The following is a 20,962-nucleotide window of genomic DNA, read 5'->3' on the forward strand; positions in this document are numbered from 1 at the left end:
CTTCCAAGCACCACCACTGCGCCCACCCACTGACTTTGGAGGCCCCCGTCAACATCCGTTACTTCTCCAACCAACCTTACTCCCACGCTTCCACGAGCACCGAGTCTACATGCTGCCCTGCCCTCACATCACTGCTCCGTCGACTGCCTCTTCAACCACCAACAATCGACAAGAGTGCCATGGGACTGGCACCCGTCCTCGGAGGGGGGTAATATTAACCCCAAGCTGAGAAGGCGAAAAGACGAATGAAAAAGCAGAAAGAAGATGGAAAAGGAGCAAGGACACGTAGGCGGGCTCCAAAGCTAAGCCGGGGCCAAAAGCATAGTTTTAAATAAAAGGCGCCTCAAAAACTCCAAAAACTCTTGTAAAAGAGCACTAGGCTCCCTCTTGTGCCACCTGTAAAAGAATAGTCGAATATAGGCCTAGGGCATGAAGCAAAAAGAGGGAATTAGAAAAAGGGACCTTGCCACAATGGCCGGTCATGTAAAAAAGGATGGGCGCCCATGGGGTTTTAGGGTTTGTATATATAAAGTTCAAAAAGTGAATGGAAGCTCATTCTTTGGTGTATGCCCAACAAGAGCTCTTCTCTTCTTCTCCTCTTCTTTCTTGTGTGTGCTCTTGAGAGAGGGAGTGATTGTGAGAGTGAGGGAGGGAGTGAGTGTTTCTTCTTCTTCCACACACAATACAATGTACACAAAGTATAGAAAAGATACAACATAAAGTAAAGTGTCCTAGTAAGTCAACCAGTGCATAACTGACTATACTAATTGATTGGCACTATAACTATGCCAGCTATTTCTAGGTACAACAAACTAAATATAATAAGTAATATGTCAATGGCCATGTGAGAATCATAATAACCATTAACATGCGAAGTGTAAACATGTGGACCCATCTAGCCAGGCAATCCTTCATCAATGTCCGCACGTGTTGAGCATGCCATCTTAACATTTGGAACAAATCGCTTTTATTTTCTTCTTCATCTGATCCTTCTTCAATGATCATACTAGATTTAGCATTTTCTAATTTACATTTAGTCTTATGATTAGTGGTGCATTTCTTGCCATATTTGAAGCACAAACCTTTGGGGTACATTTCTTTCAGTTTCTCATTAGTTACATGCTTCCCTTATGCATTGTTGACTATAGGTTTTCCACCAAGGCTAGCATTTTAAAATGTGATTTTATTTCAATAATAGGCCTAGAATTCATACCCTTTTTTACTCTATTTAGCTAAAATTCTATTTTAATATTGAGTATTAGTTTAAAGCATTATTTCCTATAGTTTTAGGCTAACAAGAAGACATGTCTTTTCTTTTGTTTTTATACATGTATGCTAGTTGTTGTCCATAGTGATGATAATAGATAGAAAATTCGCAATATCTTTTAACATCGATATTTTTTTGAGGAGATTTTTGGATCTTTACCTCTATTAAAAGGTCCTCCAACCACTTGCAATATTTTTTCTTCATTAGAATTGCAATGACCTATTTTGGAACCAATTTAGCCCATAAACCTTCTTATAACATGTAAGTACCCTATAATAACATGTAGTACCTGTGGGAGAAGGCTTTAACACCTGTAAAACTTGCTCTTGGTTTTGTAATGGTTAATAGTACATGCAAGGTAGACTTTAGCACTTGCATGACTTTTTTTTTGCCCTATTTTTAATGAGAGATCCCTATAAATGAGAGTTTGCTTCTAAATGCAAATGAATCATTGAATCACCCCCAAATCTGTGGCAACTTTAGCCCAAATTAGTCACAACTTATCCTACTCCTGCAAATCTTATAGGCTCTAGATCACTGAGTCTTTGCAAAGTTCCTCTCTTGAGTTGGGATGGTGCACCCCTTTAGGATCATAGTCGATAAGGGAGGGTCACCTCTCTTTTGGCTTATTGACTCACCTTGCATCCACTTTTCCTCATGGGAATATAGATGGCAATTGCATGCTAAGGCTAAGCAAAGATGTATGGTATGTAGGGATTAAAAAACTATTCGTGCTATTCGATGATATGCAAGGTATGATAGGTATAAAAGGTTGAAATAGAATGGAAAAGGGTTCAAGAAATACCCTGGTTTACAACATTCCCAATTACCATTGTGATTATTGTTTCAATTATAGTAATCAATGAGTTAGACAAATAAAGTGACCAATGTTAGGCATAAAGATGATGCCCATGAACCAATTAGAGCATCAATACAACACTGAAATTAGTGGGCAAGATAGGCAAATGTAAGCATAACCACAATCAATCCTAGGAGAGGCCATATATGCTATCCAATGTAAATTGTGATGATGGATGCCTCTTAATCCCTCTTTTTAGCAAGTGAATAAGCTAAATAAATAGATGGAAGGAGGGATTGAAGAGAATAGACTCAAATATACATCTTAATGAGCACTGAAGAGTGTTGATGAATAATTGTTTCATCAATACTCCTTCTCCAAGGAATCCAAGTCTTCAATAATTACTGTAGTGGTACTCTCTTGCCAAGGTTCTTCTCTATTTTGATAAAATTCCCAATACTTCAAGTGCTCTTAAATGCTATATGATGTTCATGATTTTCCATAATAGGTGAAAGCTCCAAATCTTGATAGAAGAAACCAATGTCAATGAAGTGCTCCTAGTTCTTAATCACACTCCTAGAAGCATAGAAATGTTAAAAGTCCCATAAAATCCACAAGAATAGCTGAGATTTTGAAACTTGTCTTGTTGTCCATGGTCTTCAAGAGAGATATAATGCTCCCAGTCTTGAAAGATTGCTTCAATCTTTATCAAATGATGGTTGGCAAGGCTGTAGTGCACTCCTTGAAGCTTTATGAAGCAAAAGTCCCTTCAATAGAGCAAAATACCTAAAGATCTATCCAATAGACCATGGCTGCCTTGTCTTGAACTAGCTCAAGAAAGCTTGAATAGGTTGGAAGAAAGAAAATGAAGCCTTGAATGTTAAGAAATAGAGATTTTGATGGCTCTTGACAATGATTAGAGATCATGCTCAAGAATATATAACAAAACTTGAAGATTAAATGATGAAGATCAGAGGTTATCACTGCTATCTTGTGTATTTCAGCATCAAGAATAAAGCTCCTTGCTCAAGATGGGAAGTAATGTCTTTAATGTGGTCTTCTATAGAAGATCAATGCCAAGAAATGCTTGATTAGAACATATCAATGGTTGGAAATGTCTTCAATTTCTGATTCCTCCATAACATTGATGATGTACTGAAAGGCCCCATGCCTCATCCTTATTTTAGGTGAAAATAATGTTGAGATACATTCTTGTCCTTTGTGAATCCAATACTGTAATGGTGGCCATGATGGTGCTCAATCCAAATCTTATGAAGTAAGGATCTAAGTTTGAGGGTTTTGAAGAGGGAAAGAGACATGGAAGAGATATTAGAGGTAAAAGCATTCATGGATGTTGAAAGAAAGTTTGAAGAAGGGAAAACCCCTCTTTCTTGAAAAAATAGTGAAGTGTTAGGTCTCCTCCAAAGTTTGATAACCCTATTTTGTCTAGACACCACCAAACTTGCTTAGAGAGCTAACAACCTATTAAAATGGTAGGGAGACCGCCATTTTTTCCAAGATCTTAACCATTCCTTCAAATTGACCCTAGTTTACTATAGTAGAGCCTATCTAGTCATGGTTATAGGAAATGACTAGACAAGGACTAGATCCTCAACTATTATAAACAGTCTTTGATACACATGACCATAGAAAATCTTGAAAATGAATTTTTGGTTGGATCAAAGGCTTGCTTTGATACCGATGTAATAAGGACAATTTCTCACTAAAATCGAATACTTTGTATCCTTTGTATTTTTTGATGTGTTGAAGACCAAGTTGTAGCTATCACTTATGAGTGGCCATTTGTTTCTTCATAGCATTGCATTTGGGGCATATTTCAATCACTAGAATGAAAGCTTTGTACCATTTGAACTATCTTCATTATCTAAATTTTTTTAATCTCGGCTTTTGTTTTGTCTCTTTAGAAAGCAAATTGAAAAGGTCACATAAGAGAGGTAGTGCTAATATAATATCAAAATGCCTTGATTTGATTCGTAGTGATTTATGTGGGCTAATGCCCATGCTTTCGTTTGGCAAAGCATTGTACTTTGTCACTTTTATAGATGATGCCACAAGGAAGGTTTCGGCTTATCGTTCTCACAAGAAGAGTGATATGTTAGATGTATTTTAAAATATCTTAATATTTGCAAAGAATCGGTCAAGCAAGAAGCTTAAGTACCTAAGGATTGATAATGGTGGAGAATATACCTCACATGCCTTTACAATTTTTTATGCAAGTCGTGGTATCGAGAGTGAGCTCATAACTCTTGAGGATCCTGCTCAAAATGGTATGGATGAGAAGATGAACATGACTATTTAGGAAAGGCTTCATAGTATAATCTCTAGTGCTAGTCTCAATCATGGATTTTAGGCTAAAGCTATAAAGATAATGAATAGGTCTCCTAGGAAGCCATTGGATGGCAAGTACCAGAGGAGTTATGGTCTCACAAGAGACCTAGTTATGATCACTTATATGTTTTTTCCTATGAGGTATTTATGCATATACCTAGGGACAAGCAAAGTAAGCTTGATCCTAAGTCTAAGAAATGTACTTTTCTTGGCTATGGAGAATCACATGAAATGGGCTATCACTTGTGGGATATTGAATCAAAGGTAGTACACTACCATGGTGATAAGTTTAACGAGGATAAAATACGTAGGCATCCCATTAAAATAGGTGAGATCCATAGAGTAGTGCTTCAAGAGGATGGGCAGCCAACACATGAGTAGATTCTATGATCTATTCCACATGGTTGAAAGCTTGGATAGCCAACAAATGCTAAGGAAAAAGTGCAAGAAATGGAAAATAACCTCATATTTTATAGGATACATAGATGGGATAGATAGAGGCTTGTTTATGTAGGTTTATGAAGGTTTCTAGATCACTAAATATATGCACTCTGTCTCTAGACTATGTCATGGTCACGGATTGTGGTGAGCCTTCTTGTTATGTAAATGCTATGACTAGGGATGAAGACATAAACAAAAGAGGGCTATGGAGTTAGAGATGGATTCTTTGGAAAAGAATGCTACTTGGGAGTTAGTTCCTTTGCCTAAGGGTGAACATGCATTGCCATGTAAGTGGGTCTACAAGTTGAAGGTATCTCCATTTGATGCATTGCCTAAGGCAAGTCTAGTGGCCAAAGGATTTAAGCCAAATAAGGTGATTAGCTTTGATGAAATCTTTTCATGAGTAGCCAAGATGAGCACCCTTTGTATGATTCTTGCTTTGGTTGCTAGGCAAGATATGGAGTTAGTTTAGATGGATGCAAAGATCACTTTCTTGTAAGGAGACTTGCGTGAGAGTATTTACATGCAAAGCAGCCTGAGGGTTTTGTTATGAAAGGCAAAGAGTATTTGGTGTGTCAACTATATAAGGACTTATATGATTTGAAAAAGCCTCCCAAGAAATGGTATCATAAGTTTGATACCTTTATGCAGTCTCATGGATACACTAAAAGTGAGACTGATTACTACCTATATACGAGGAAGGCTAAGGATACTACCCTTATGATCTTGATTCTATATATGGATGACATGTTGATAGATGGAAAATCCATTGAGGATGTGGATGCTTTTAAATAAAATGTGTGGGAGCTTTCGCTCAACTGCCAAGACCCACGGACCGCTTATTGTTTCAAGTGTTCCAAGCTAAGCACTAATGGCTACCTCTCACATAGCCAACGCACTATCCATATCTACGAGTGTAGTGAGCTTACCTCCATGCCGATCGAGTTACCTCCTCTCCCGCGCACTTCGGTAGCTCCACGATCCAAGTGCAAGCTTCAAGCAAGCTCCATCCTCAAGCTCCACGCTCCAAGCTCCATTGCCATGAGCAAGACAAGAGAAGAGAAGAGAAGAGAAGAGAAGATGGAGAGCTTCTCCTCCTCGGTCCCTCACCCTCACACACTCACTCCCTCACACTCTCACACTCCCTCTCTCAAGCACAAGCTCAAGCAAGCAAGAACAAGAAAAAGAAGAAGAAGAGAGCCACTTTTGGCCATACACAAGAGTGAGCTTCTCATTCACTTTTCAACTTTATATATAAAACCCTAAATCCCTTTTGGGCGATCATCCCCTTATCCCCTTTTTTACATGACCGGCCATGGCCTAGGCCCTTTTTCCCATTGTCCTTATATCTTCCTAGCTTTCTTTCCACCACCTGTCTACATTTACAAATTGCGCGGGTGAGAGCCTGGCACTCCTTAAATTAAATCATGATGCGCTTGCACTCTTTTACAAAAGTATTGACTTGTGCTTTTCCTTGTGTGCATTTTTCCCTTATTTAGGACTTTTCTGCACTTCTTGTGTTTCTAGATTTTTCTTGGAGTGCCTTCGTCTTCCATTTCACTTTGCCTTGGCCTTTGTCTTCTGCTTTAGCTTTTCCAAATTTTCCACCTTCTTCGTCCGATGGTTAACATTCCCCCCTCCTAGACGAGTGCCTGTCCCATGGCACTCACCGTCGTAGGTAGTAGGCTTTGGCATGCACTGAAGAGTGGGTGGAAGGGACATCTGTGGTTGCCATGGAGGAGTGTTGGTGGTGGTGTGGAGGAAGGTTTTTGGGGGCACGTTGGTGGCCTAGGTGGTTGGTGGTAGGGTTGTTCGAGTTGGTGGTAGGGCTATTCTCTGTTGGGGATTACACTGATGATTCTTGACGGGCTTGCAGGATGATAAAGGATAAGAATTTAGAGTTGAGTGTTGATGAAGAGTGAACGACACTTTTGTTGGAGTCTTCAATACCTGCAATTAAAAACCTCTCATAGGTGGTCTCTCCCTAGGGATAGTGCTAGTCTTCTCTTTATCGTGCACAAGATGTAGTTCAATTAGTTTGGGAGACAGGTCGAACTCTAAGCAAGCTGAGAGTATTGTCCTTGAGGACCCAAACTGTGTATATATTTTGGTGTAGATATTATGTGACAAAGTTGTCCATATTGAGAAGAAGTACACATGAAGCAAAGTTGTCCATATTGAGAAGAAGTACACATGAAGGTGTATGAGACATCCTTTGCATTGTGACTGTACAACATGGCCTAATTGAACATAAGGACACCACACTTTCGGTAGCTGGGAGCTATTGGAGTTGCTTGATGAGGATGGTGTACTTTTCATAGCCATTTGTGCGGTGCTTACCATGATTGATTGCAATGGTATTAAGGCAGAATGCAAGAGGGAATCATGCGAATGGGTCAGGGTGACAGGTCTAACCATAGAAGAGACAAGCTCCCAAGGTATGTCCTGCCCTTGATGTGCCCTGAATAATTGTGGCTGATGCGAAAGGGCAAGGGGACTAGGGACGGAGCCAGTTGACCAAGGTCACTGGACGTACCTAATTTGAGGACCCCTAAGTACTGTGCTATGATTGTGGGTGCTTCGTATCTTTTCATTCTTTTCTTTTCTTTTTTCCTTTTCCGTTTTCTTTTTCGTTTCTTTTTCTTGTTCTTTTTTCTTTCTTTCTTTTTTTGGACTTGCCTAAGTACAACCATTGCAATATGTTGAGGCTATCAACCTTTCAATGGATTGGGAAATGTCAAGCTTCGAAGGCTCATAAAATGGATATTACAGTGATGATTGTACCCTAGCCTCATTGTTAGAGAAGCAGTCGTTGAGATGGGGAGATACACTTGAGATATTGCAACCCTCTTTGGAACGTGCAATGTTGGTACAATTGGGGTAACAGCTGCCGTGAGTGCCTGGCGTAGAGTATAACCCAGAAAGAGGAAATGGTTAAGATCATGCTTTGGGCCATGCGACATGGGCACTCGCAAGGGTGATTTTTACTTTTGGCAACATGGCTTTGTCGTGGCTCTTTGTGGGGTTGGTGGTCTTGTGGTGACTTGGGCATTGAACACGTTCACACACGAAGGCCTGCGTCGTTCTACATCCACTTGTCACTTCATGAGAGTATATGCAAGCTATGATGTTGATTGCAATGAATATTCTGGTGCTTGTTAAAGACATGGCATATATTAGCAATAGGTAAGGAAAGTGTATGCAGGTGGGGAGCCTACCCCTTTAACCATTTAAAGACAAAAAGTTATGGCAGGATGGCCTTTGTTAAGGCTTATATATCATAGGGGCTACTCTATTTGCACAAGGCGGGGTGAGTCCGGGTGGTCGGGCGATTGAGGTTATGCCAGTGAGGGGCTCATGTGAGGCTGGGCGGGGAAGATTTTGGCCGGGACCCGGATGGTGTAGTCCCTGGCTGCAACTATTTCCAGAATGCTTTTAAACAATGCATCAAATTTCTACTTATCTCGAGCTGCCCTCTCCTCTTTCGAGCACCCAGTGCCCAAGTGTCTAGTGCGCCCCCCACATGACTAGTGTTGCCACGGCCCGTGTGCTCCCTTGAGCCCTCATCCTCTTGGCTTGGGGAGTTTTCGGCCTGCATCCTGGGTGGTGTCATTTGGGGCCTCTTTTGGACGCGTACCTCTTTGGGGTAGGCATGTAGTGTTCTAGTGGGGATGCTAGTGCCTTATGCTCCCTCCGATGGTGGAGAGCTTCTTTACAGGCCAGTTGCACTATGTGGTCCATGACTGCTACCATAGGGGAACCTGCAAAATGTGAACCAAGGGTTAGGCCCTGAGGTAGGATAAAACTATTTGCATGGAAGGGATTACACAATGGGTTATTAAGTGCATAGGACGAGGAGGGGTGAGGTGAGGCATGCAACATTTGATGTAGAGGGACGGCCCCCTGTTGATGTTCATTTTTCCTCTAGCCATTAGTAGATCTTGGCTTATGCTAAGTTGCATGGTCTGGTTGTCATGGAGTGGGGCAAGGCTCATCCTCGGAGGGATAGACCGAAAAAGGGGAAAGGTGTATAGAAAGGGACGGTCCCCCATCTACACCATTAGAGATGTTGATCAAAGCTTCGTATGGCGGTAATGAGGGTTGCATGCCCTCCTCCTGGAGGCGGGAATGGTCACACGACTTCTAAATGTGTGGTGAGAGGAGGACCTGAGGAGCTCAGCCTATCAAACCCAACTCTTCTCCCTATGCTTGACTATCATTGCTTGTGTGTGTTGATATTGTCTATACAAGGCACAAAATTCCTTGTGTATTTATGTACATGTTTACGAATCCATGTCACTTCACGAGGATAAAAGCCAATTGTAGAACTCCGGATTGTACTGGAGTATGGCACACACATCTAGTACTCGTGGCAGCTTACTCAATAGCGATAGATATTTTGCAGCATCGAGTAGCATGGTACCTTGTCCGAGTCTATTAGAAACATGTAGCTCTTCCTCATTGAGAACCTTATCAGCCAAAGAGTTGTCTTGGCTAGTTCCAACTAAGTTCGTACCTTGAACGGCAGACAACACTCGAAAGGAAGTTGGTGCCACATAGGTTGGGTCTCTTTGAGACCGCCATTTGGCCAATCACTCCTCTAAGATTGTCATAATTTGGGCTCCTAGTTTGGCCATTGCAACACTGGTTTCAAACCAATGTTTTCCAAATTGACTCGGACCCTCTGATTGTCACTTTAGTTTCTCTATCTCTAAGAGATTTGGTTGGCAGAGCACATCATTGAACGTTATAGTTAAGCATCGTTCATCGGCTTCCTTGACAGAGGTGAATCGCATGCGTTCGAAAGGAAGTTGGTGCCACATAGGTTGGGTCTCTTTGAGACCGCCATTTGGCCAATCACTCCTCTAAGACTATCATAATTTGGGCTCCTAGTTTGGCCATTGCAACACGGGTTTCAAACCAATGTTTTTCAAATTGACTCGGACCCTCTGATTGTCACTTTAGTTTCTCTATCTCTAAGAGATTTGGTTGGCAGAGCACATCATTGAATGTTATAGTTAAGCGTAGTTCATCGGCTTCCTTGACAGAGGTGATTCGCATGTGTTCGAAAGGAAGTTGGTGCCACATAGGTTGGGTCTCTTTGAGACCGCCATTTGGCCAATCACTCCTCTAAGAATGTCATAATTTGGGCTCCTAGTTTGGCCATTGCAACACGGGTTTCAAACCAATGTTTTTCAAATTGACTCGGACCCTCTGATTGTCACTTTATTTTCTCTATCTCTAAGAGATTTGGTTGGCAGAGCACATCATTGAATGTTATAGTTAAGCATAGTTCATCGGCTTCCTTGACAAAGGTGACTCGCATGCGTTCATGCAGGAGCCTGTCATAGTGCTCGTCAAGATGTTCTTACTCTTCCCAGGATAGGGAAAATGGCAAGTATTCTTCAAGCTGCTCCTTAGGGAATGTGGCCATGTCTGCAAGGACGTAGACACGTGCGAATACCTTGAGTTTAGCATCCAAATTGGTTAAGCATTCTACGACACTTCTATGTTCAACGAGGGCTTACTCAGTTGCTATCTCATGCAAGGTTCTAGGAGTTTCCCTAGGCCTTAGCATAGCTAGGGGCTCATCAAACCTAGATGAGCAAGATTGGTCAACGCTAGGATTACCTATCCTCTCAGGGTTTGTGCATTTTTCCTGAGGTTTTGCTGCTATTTTGTCATGGTTCTCCTTGGATGTGACTAGTATAGATTTGTCATCCTATTATGACATTGTTGTATCCACTCTTGATTGGTCAATGTGAGTTCTATTGTCGGTGGATTGAGTGTTGCAAGCAACCGTTGATGGTAATGACTGCTTTGATTTTTCAGAACACACGGATGTGTCTAAGGTTTCACCACTATTAGGAGAGACATCAGTGGGTTCATTGGTGGATGGACTCGATGCTTTATTCCTCAGCTCTCCCATGCTCTTGGTCTCAATGTTCTTAGGGTCTACAACCACTTGTAACTGCTATTGTTTTTTATGTTTCCTCCTCTTTTTCTTGGTCAGTGAAGGTGCATCTCTCAATGACTCAGGACCCTAGACTAGGTCAACCATTGATGTGCTTGGTTGGGCCTCAGCTTTTGCCTTCTCTGGTGTGTCCTCATGGGACATAGCTACGACCTGCTGCTGGCTGATAGCCTTGCTAGGTTGATTGATCAGATGTACCATCTCCTTGGCCACATCTTTGAGAGGTTTCTCCTCAAGCCTAGGCTTTAGGTGCTTTGAAAGTGTTGGAGTTGTCAAGAATGCTGGTTGCGGCACCTCCTCCACAGGTGAACTGCTAAGGACACGTTCCACAAGGGTCATTGTCACGGCCAAGGGATGTGACTGCTATGATCCCCGATTGGAAGTAGTAGCGGCTAGTCTAGTGGGATGGCTACTCTTGGTGGATTTCTGTGTCAAGTCCCTAGGGCAATCAGAAGTGGTCGTATCTTTCATTGCCCTTTGAGCATTCACCTGTGTAAAACAGAGCATGAGTTGATCTAGTCACATTAGGTTGCACATGCATATCCTTGGGCCGAGAGCTACAGATGGTGTCATGTCCCACCTCTTCGACATTTGGAAGCTTAGATGGAGATAGAGATTGGAACTGAGTAGCTGCACTTGATGACTACTATTGCGAATTTTGTGTCCATTTAGGGAAAGAGGGTGTAGGAGACTTGGGACTCTTAAGTGGCTCTGACATTGGCTGGAAGATTTGCTCATGGCTGTCAGATGATTTTACCATTTTCTTTGTTGAGCATTTAACCTTGCCATGAGTAATATTGTGCCTGTGATGCCTGCTATCCTCTTGGGGAATCAAAGGCTCCTTGGGCACTAGTGGCTTTTTGCGTATCCTCAACGATTACATGTGATATCTCCTTGTCAAGTACGCTAGGCTGAGGATCCACCCTCCGATTAGTCCCATTTGGTTTCTTGATTTTGATCGTGGGGGGCTTGGTCACTCCATTGTTTTTGACTCGAGACTTGGTTTTTCGTTTAGATCTCCTCCTATGCTTCTTTGCTCTTGATATGATCTGGTCTTCAGTTGAAAGAGGAGGTTTAGCAAGGGGTTTTGGCACCCAAATCCATCAGTTACCTGCGTAATACCCTTGAGCACGTAGCAATGCGTTGGATGTCCATCGCGGCGTTGTGCTGACCCTCCATCGATGCCGTCGTCTATAAGGCTTGGGCTTCTTTTGGGGTCTTCTACGATATTTGTAAGTCCAAATCCCATCGTTGGCATTGTCTCCTGACCTTCTTGTTTCAGGCATGGCCTCACTCACTGATGTGGGAGCTTTCACTCAACCGCCAAGACCCACGGACTGCTTATTGTTTCAAGCGTTTCAAGCAGCTCTAATGACTATCTCGCACCTAGCCAATGTGCCATCGATCCTACAAGTGTAGTGAGCTTATCTTGATGCCAAAATGGGTTGCCTCTTCTCTCGCGCACTCCGGTAGCTCCATGATCCTAGATGCTAGCTCAAGCATCCTCAAGCCTCCTCCATCTCTAAGATCCATCCACCATAGCTGCGCGCACATGAGAAAAGAGAGAAGAAGAGAAGAGAAGAGGAGATGATGAAGAGCTTCACCCTCTTGATCCCTCGCTCCCCCACACTCAGTCCCTCACACTCTTACACTCCCTCTATCAAGAGCATACACAAGCAAGGAGAAGAGAAGAAGAGAACTCTTATTAGTCACACACCAAAAGAATGGGCTCTCATTTACTTTTTGAACTTTATATACAAAATCCTAAATTTTCATGGGCACCCATCTCTTTTTTACATGATCGGTTGTTGTGGCAAAGTCCTTTCTCTATTCCCCTCTTCTAGCCTTATGCCTCTAGCCTACACCTATCTAATATTTTACAATTGGTACAGGAGGGAGCCTGGCGCTCTTTTACAAGAGTTTTTAGAGCCTTTTTGAGGTGCCTTTCATTTAAAATTATGCTTTTTGCCCCCCAGCTTAGCTTTAGAGGCCGCCTGCATGTCTTTGCTCTTTTTTCATATTTTTTCTGCTTTTTCCTTCATTTTTCCGCCATCTTTCTCCGCCGTCTCGACTTGGGTTAACATTACCCCCCATGCGAGACGTCTCACCAGTCCCATGGCACTTCTGGCTACTGTTGGGGAATGGTAAGCAGTTGGCAATTTGTTCGGGTGAGGGTAAGGTCACATGTAGACTCGAGTGCTTGTGGAGGCTTGGTAATGATGTCTATCGAAGAAGCCCATTGGATGCCAAGTGGATGATGGGGGCCTCCAAAGTTGGTGGTTTGTCGCCTTTTGTAATGCTTGAAAGGAGAAGGTGCGGTGCATTACCTAAGGGGAGTGTCTACCTTATTGTGTGGTGCATCATGCTCGTGCTAGTGGAATGGGGAGGTGGATCTAACCACAAGCAAGCCTGGGTGACGTCTCACACTTGAGGACCCCATTAGTACAAAGGGAGGTGCGGTGCAAGTAGCTTAGGGTAACAAGTCTAACCATGGTCGAGTGTTACCTCCCTAGGTATGTTCCGCCCTTGATGGGCCCTAAGTGTGAAGTGGGGGATCAAAAGGGCTAGGAGGTTAGGAGCAAAGTTGGCCAGCCGAAGCCACCAGGCATGCCTAACTTGAGGACCCCTAGGTGCAGTGGTCGTGTTTTATGTGGTGCTAAGTGCTTTTTCAAGTGAGTCGTTTTTTTTTTCCATGTCCTTGAGTGATGTTCCTCTTGCTTTTCCTTTCATGCTTCTCTATTTCTTCTTTTGCTTCTTCTTCTTCTCTTTTTTTTTTTTTGTATAAGTATTACACTAGTAGGATGACAGCCAGTGCCTATTTCTCATCGTCTGAATTAGGTGGAGAAGGAGGTTGGATGGATTTGCTCAAAAATTGCCAGCTCTGCATGTATCCTTTAAGATTCATATGAACGTGGAGTGAAGTGGTGGAGAGGAAGGGATGATTACATCTGGTGAAACTGACTGTCATTCATGTCTTCCAAGAGAGCTAGGCAAAAAGAAGGGAGGAGGCTAGCCCTCATCATCAAGCATGCCATGGCATAGCTGTCGATGGCGTTAGGATCAAAGAAGAGGGGAGGCAGGCCACGTTCTTGCTGAGTCAGGTCCTGCTTGAGTAATAATTTAAGAAACCTAAGATAATTACATGTAGTTATGAAAGCTGGATCAGGGAAAGAGGAGAAGTCGGCGACAAAGTGAGTCATGGAGTCATCCAAGCTTTCTGAGTTGAAGATGAGGGCGTATCCAAAAGAGACAACATTAGAGTTGTAGATAATGGGAAAATCATATCGCTTGTGGAGGGTGGCATCAAAATCCACTCCTACCCTACGAGGGTATGCCATAAATATGGGGTTGTTCCTCTTGTAGGGCAAGGTGTTGCAAAAAGCCATCCAAGAGAGCATGCTGATGTCACACACCCGCCTCCTCCATAGGGGTTGGCAATTATAACCTTGCACGGAATGTGGCACTTCAAACACTTTAGTTTGCCAGAACTCGGCTTCTTCAGTTCCCCAAAGAGTGGGGTTTTTCTCTCTTTCTTCCAGCCACTTCTGTCCTAGTCGGCTACCAATCCCAACCACCTCCTCCATTACCTTTAGTGGTAAGACCCTCCGCAGGCTCTTGGGCATGAGAAAGCTTAAAGTGAATGGCTCTTTTTCTCTTTCTTGTCGCTCCCAAACTAACAGTTCTGTGTGGAATCCTACATGGAATCTTGCGGGAATGTCATCAGGGCATGGTGGGAGGGGCACGGATGGCTGTACGACTGGCTTGGCCCTTAGCTACTTTCTGGTTTCTTTTACTAATTTTTTCCTTCTTTCCCTGAGTGTGGCTTGTCTTTCTGCAGATGCTATGAGATCACCTCTTCTCTAAACCTTCCCATATCGACTTGAAGTTCAGCTTTATCCCCCTACCGGTCTCCTTGTTGTGTTCCCTCTTCAAACCCAATCGCATCAATTTCTTGGGGGGTTAGGCTGGCGAGTAACAAGTACTTTTGTTGATTATCCAGGCTCATCTTAACCTCCGTAGGTTGGGGTGGCATGTGCAACCCTGCATGTAGAGCTCTACACATGTTACTAAGTTTCTTCTTAACCACCTCCACTGACTCTCCTTCATCCAGGCGAGTGGTGTCCATCAGGTGTATCTAGGAAGGCCTTTTGTTGGGTATTAAAGGCTACCTGGGTGGCTTCTACTTTGCTCTCTACAAGGACCTTCTCTCTCTCTACCACAGCTAGGTGCCACTCTAGTGTCTTCACCCTTCTTTCATTTTGCCCTGCCCATTCCTCGGCTCTCTTCTTCATCTCTTCCATGCTCTCACCCTACCTCTAGACCAGGGACACGAGTTTCTACTCCTGGTCCTTTAGCTCTTTGCTCATGGTTTCTTGTTCTTTATTTTCTTGGTCGAGCTTGTCGGTCATGGTTTCGATCTCTTTCTGCTGCAGCTCTAACTCCTGCTTTCTTTCCTCATCCCTGGTGGTAAACTCAGCCATAAGCTTTTCAATCATATCAATTTTTGCATTCAAATCTTCAAGTTGCACGATCAGGAGCTTGTATTCTCTTTGCATCTTCACGAGTTCCTGTGTTTCATCCTCCAACTACTGCCTGCAACCCTCTTCCATGTCATCCCTAGCCTTCAGCTCCTATTTGAGATCAGAGATCTCCCTTTGTTGCATGGCTATTACTCGGGTCTTTTCAAGCTGAAATGCAGCCACCGACTCCTTTTTTGCCACCAACTCAGCCACAACTATCTTCTTTTTCTCCTTAGCCTTCTCCAATTGTGAGAGCAGCTCAACGACATACTCGTTGTAATTAGCTGATGGCATCATTGTTATGTGGATGGGAGTGGTCGAGGCCTCCACTTTTTGGCGCTTCGGATCCTGCCTTGACTCGACGTCTGTGGCCGGCCTTTTCTGCCCTGTGGCTGTGGTCTTGGTGCTCTTCCCTTAGGCCAGTTCTTTGTTAATAAAGTATTGCATCCATGTCACGAAGTTTGAGACATCTATGCTGGTGGGGATGCTCGGGGTGAGGGTTGTTGCTTTGGTGGGAGGCACCAGAAGGGTTGGAATAGGGTGAATGGGAGCCTTGCCTTTGCCCTCCATGATGGCCAGCGATACGATTTCTGGCACATGTGTGTTGGAACCGGGCCCCTCCTCTCTGGGCGGGCTCATAACCCCCAGGTCATCTGCCCTATTTTGCTATTCGATTGACTGGCGTGTAGCTTCGGCCAAGTCTTCCTCCTCCTTCCTTCTTAGCTCCTCCTCTTCTTCAGCAGCTCTTCTCTCCCTCTCTTTCTCTGTTTTCCTAGACTCTTCTTCCAATCTATTTGCTTCCTATTTTTTCTTCTTCTCCCTCTCTTCGGCCTCCTTGAGGGATTCCCTCTTTGCCCTCTCTAAATCCTCTTTCTCTTTTTTTCGGCCTTCGTCCTGCTTCTTCTTTTGTGTCGTCTTTTTAACAGGTTTCTTTGCTGTCTTCTTGCTTATCTGTTCTGTCTGTTCTTCCCCTTCTGCTTCACTCTCAGTTTTGTCACTAAATACCTCTTTGTCCTGGTGAGGGGACGATCTCTCGGGTGTTTCTCCTTCTCCTTCCTCTGCATCCTAAGCGTGTTTTACCACCTCCTGCATGAGGGTAGTCAAAATGCTTTCGTAGCCAATGACGGAGGCTTTGGATGAGGCCTTCTTTCTTTCTGTGGTCTTGGATGCTGGGGAATCCCCACCTACTAGTTTACTGCCCAAAGATAGTACTTTTACCGCATGGTCAATGGTCTTACGTACATAGCCATTCCAGTCGACTTCGTCCAAGGTGCAAGCTGCCACATTCTCCAGCACATGCACATTGATTTGATGCATCAAGGAGTTATAGCGTTGGTGGCTGGAGAAGAGCGCATGCACTAGATGCTGATACCGTCATTGGTCAGCACTTCTTCCCTCTTCATCTTAAGCATGGCATAAACATCTCTCTTATGCTTTTTCTCTACCTTCGACTCCAACCCCAATGCCTTCTCCACCAAGGCTGGGTTTAAGTGTACCTGCACCTACTTGGCCTTTTCTCCCCTTCCCACCATCATGATGCCGCATTCTTGGTCTAGGTTGTACATCTTGAGGAACTCCGCACACTTCATGTGGTCAGGCTCTTGTGCAAACTTCTCAAGGTACTTTGTGAGGTTACACTGCTCGACAACTCTCTTGGTTGTTTCCTCCTTAGCCACCACACCCTCTATGTTATGGATGGTTCGAAATTTGAGCTGGTTGCAGGCACGGTTTTCTAGGGTGATGCGATATTGCATCCTTTCCTCCTCCGTGAATGGGAGTCGGTGGGCACGGTCTTGTTGCAACATCTTTCGTCCCTATCATGAACCCAAGTTTTCATTAGTGCTTTCAAAATAATAATTTGCTGGAAAAGACTCTATGTGTTTATTGAATGGATGCATTAAAGTCCAATGTAGATTCTTCCCTTCAGATATATATATATATATATCTATATATATATATATATATTCAAAGTTCTCATGTCATTTTCCCTACCTCACTCATTTTTTTACGTGTTTATGCATTTGCTTGATTTTCCTTGGTTTTGGTTTGATTCACCTCACCCCCTTCCCCTTCAAGCTTGAGAAGAATCCTTCCTAAGATTGAAAGTTAGGAGTTTAAGGTCATTCTGCAATGTGGTCTAGGATTTACCTGCATAAGAGCCAAGTATAGAAATTGGGATTGTACTGAGCTTCTCGGTCTAGATCAAAGGGTTGACTACCTACGTGTGTGATGTATGTGAGAACATCTCTTAGGAAGTCACCGGAATCGACACGGCTAGCAATATGCAACTCGTCTGCAGTCAGTAGTTGATCGAGGTAGAGGTGTCCTTTGATGTGCTCTTCCATGGGTTGGCCACGAAGAGTGGTTAACACGCTATACGAGGTTGGCGCAACATAACTGGGGTCATACTCTGCCGTTTTGATTGCATGGCGCTGCTCAGCATTGGTCATTATTTGGCATCCTTCAACTTTCCATTGCAATCGAAGAGTGTACCAATGCCTTAAGAACAGGGATTCAGTATCAGCCAGTTTTGATAATTCTATGATTTCTTGGTCAGTAATGGCAGAAGTGGTTCGTTTATCATAGGACGTGATGAGGCGATGTTTGATGGCCTGCTCTTTGGATATCTCGCTAGTGAGTAGTTCAGTAGTAGAGTTAGAGGCTTTTACGAATGCAAATTCAAACGTCCCCCAAGAACAAGGCATCATTCGAACTTCATTTGCAAAGGGTTCTTGCAGTAGGCCTAAATACAAGCGATCAGAGCTCAAAGCTAACGACATGAAAGTGGCATCAAGTCATCTAATGCAATCAATCACATCCTCCTGTGTGTCCTCAGCCAGATCGGCGGCCAATATTAAGAATGATTTCCACTCATAAGGGGGTCAAAGGCCTGTTGGCAGTTGGGGTTTGATAGAACTAGAGCCTTGGACAACAAATAGTTGCGGTTGTGGGTGTTCTTGAGATTGTAGTTGGACCTCTTGAATTAGAGATGGGGTAGTAGCAGTGACGCCTGACAGACCGCTTGAAAGGTGAGAGGGATCGAAGCTTGCACTCGAGAGCTATGGCAGGAGAGCAAGAGCAAGAAAGAGAGAGAAAAGAAATGGGAACACCAACAGTCACAATGTGTGACCGGGCCTTCCTTTATCAAACTGTCACTAAAAGAATAAAGAATAAAGTGACAGTGATAGGCGCCCGCCACCTGCAGTGTGCAGTGGGGGTGACTATCAGTGTAGTAATACATGGGCGACTAGGCGGAGGCACCTTTATCCCCAACAACCTCCCACTTAAAGGCGAATCTGCCCTAGTGAGGAGTGAAAAGAAAAAGAAAAAGATAGAACAACATGTACACATGTACAACAGGATGAGGAAAGACGTCATCTCATCCCACGCCCATCAACCTCCTGAGGAAGGCAAAGCGCTCTGTAGAGAGGCTTTTCGTGAGCGGATCTATAGGATTTTGGTCAGTCGAGATATTGACAAGATCAACAGGCTTGTCGTCAACAACCCCACGTATGAAGTGATACCTCACCTCAATGTGTTTCGTCTTTGCATGGAAGACTAGATTCTTGGCTAACTGAATAGCATTCATAGAATCCGAATGTAGTGTAGGGATAGCATCAATACTAAGGTCAACAACCAAAAGACCCAACCAAATGGCCTCCTTGCAAGCCTCCATGGCTGCAACATACTCGGCCTCTGTAGTAGAAAGGGCTTACATTTTTGTACCCCGGACATCCAAGAAACAGCACCTCTAGTATAGGTGAATACATAGCTGGAAGTGGACTTCCTATTATCTACATGTCCTGCATAATCAGAGTCAGTGTACCCCACGACTCCTGTATCCTTGCTGCCATAGCATATGCACATATCTGCAGTGCCCTTCAAGTACCTCATGATACCCTTCACGGCATCCCAATACTGCTTGCTAGGTGTAGCCATATAGCATGCCACAACACCAACTGCAAAGGCAATATCTGGACGAGTGGCGATCATGGCATACATAAGACTGTCCACTACGAATGCATAGGTAATCTTGGCCATCTCAGCCCTCTGCTCATCTATCTGTGGACAATCAGCCTGTGATACCTTCACATAAGAAGGCAATGGACAGCCAATGGGCTTTACGTCCTACATGCAGAAGCACTCAAGGACTTTATGAATGTACTCCCTCTGTGACAAGTAAAGGAGTCCCTGATGCCTGTCGCGTCTGATGCACATACCAAGTATGTGAACGGCCTGTCCCAGATCTTTCATCTCAAAGCTCTTCTTGAGCTGAGCCTTAAGAGCATCTAGCTCATCATGAGCTTTCCATGTTATTAGCATATCATCCATATAGAGTACCAAAATCAATAAAGAACCATCACGGGCTTTCTTCATGTAAAGACACGGATCCATAGCACTCGTGTTGTAGCCCTGTGACTACATAAAGGCATCAAACTTATGATACCACTCCCTAGGTGCCTGCTTCAAGCCATAAAGACTTTTCTTCAATTTGCACACTAGGTGCTTCCTGGCAGGTTCTGCAAAGCCCTTAGCCTGCTCCATATAAATCTCATCATGCAAGTCCTTATGTAAGAAAGCCATCCTGACATCCATCTGGCATAAATCCAAGTCAAGGTGAGCAACCAAAGCCAAGACTAAGTGCAAGGTGGTCATCTTAACCACAGGAGAAAAGACCTCATCAAAGTCCACACCATGCTCTTGCTTAAAACCCTTTGCTACCAATCTAGCCTTGTATGCCGGCTTGGGGTGTCCAGGGCAGCTTGTACACCCACTTGCATGGCAAAGCCTTCTTGCCCTTAGGCAAGGAAACCAAATCCCAAGTCTCATTCTTATGCAAAGAGTCTATCTCAGACTGCATAGCCCTCTCCCAGGAGTGACTGTCACCCCTACGCATAGCCTCATCATAAGTGAAAGGCTCTCTTGCATCTTTGACCAAGACATAATTCATCAAGGGCTAAAATCTATTAGGTGGACGTCTGTCTCTAGTAGATCATCTCATGGCAAGATCTGCTGCCTGCCCAGTTGCTTATCCAACACCCTGACCATGACCATCTGCTGTAGATGTAGGTTGTCCAACTGGTTGTGCGGGAGCTCTCGGCTCCTCCTGAAATATGACCATGTGGATCTCAACAACTCTCTCAGGCTGCCGATGCATCTTGTCTTCATGGAAGACTACATCATGACTGCAGATGACTTTTCGCGCCTGCGGATCCCAGAGACAGTAACCCATCTCGCCTACATCCCCATAACCAAGGAAAATGCATTTGACACTCTTAGGATCCAGCTTACTTCTCTTGTCCCTGGGCACATGGCAAAATGCCTCACATCTAAAGACACGAAGATGCGCATAAGAGGGAGGTTTTCCAGTCCATACCTCCTCTGCAACCTGGAAATCCAAACCACTAGAAGGTGATTTGTTTATGACATGCACAGTTGTACTAACTGCCTCAACCCAAAAGCTCTGTGGTAGGCCTGCATGGCTAAGTATACTGCGTACACGCTCCTGGATGGTTCTATTCATCCGCTCAGCCAAACCATTCTGGGGGGGTGTAGGAGGCAGTCAACTTATGCTTAATACCCCTCTCATCACATAACTGCTCAAAAGCACG

This window comes from Lygodium microphyllum, chromosome 22 (genome assembly GCF_053477565.2).
Source record: "Lygodium microphyllum isolate KBCC chromosome 22, Lygodium_microphyllum_v1.1.10, whole genome shotgun sequence".
NCBI classification, from domain to species: domain Eukaryota; kingdom Viridiplantae; phylum Streptophyta; class Polypodiopsida; order Schizaeales; family Lygodiaceae; genus Lygodium; species Lygodium microphyllum.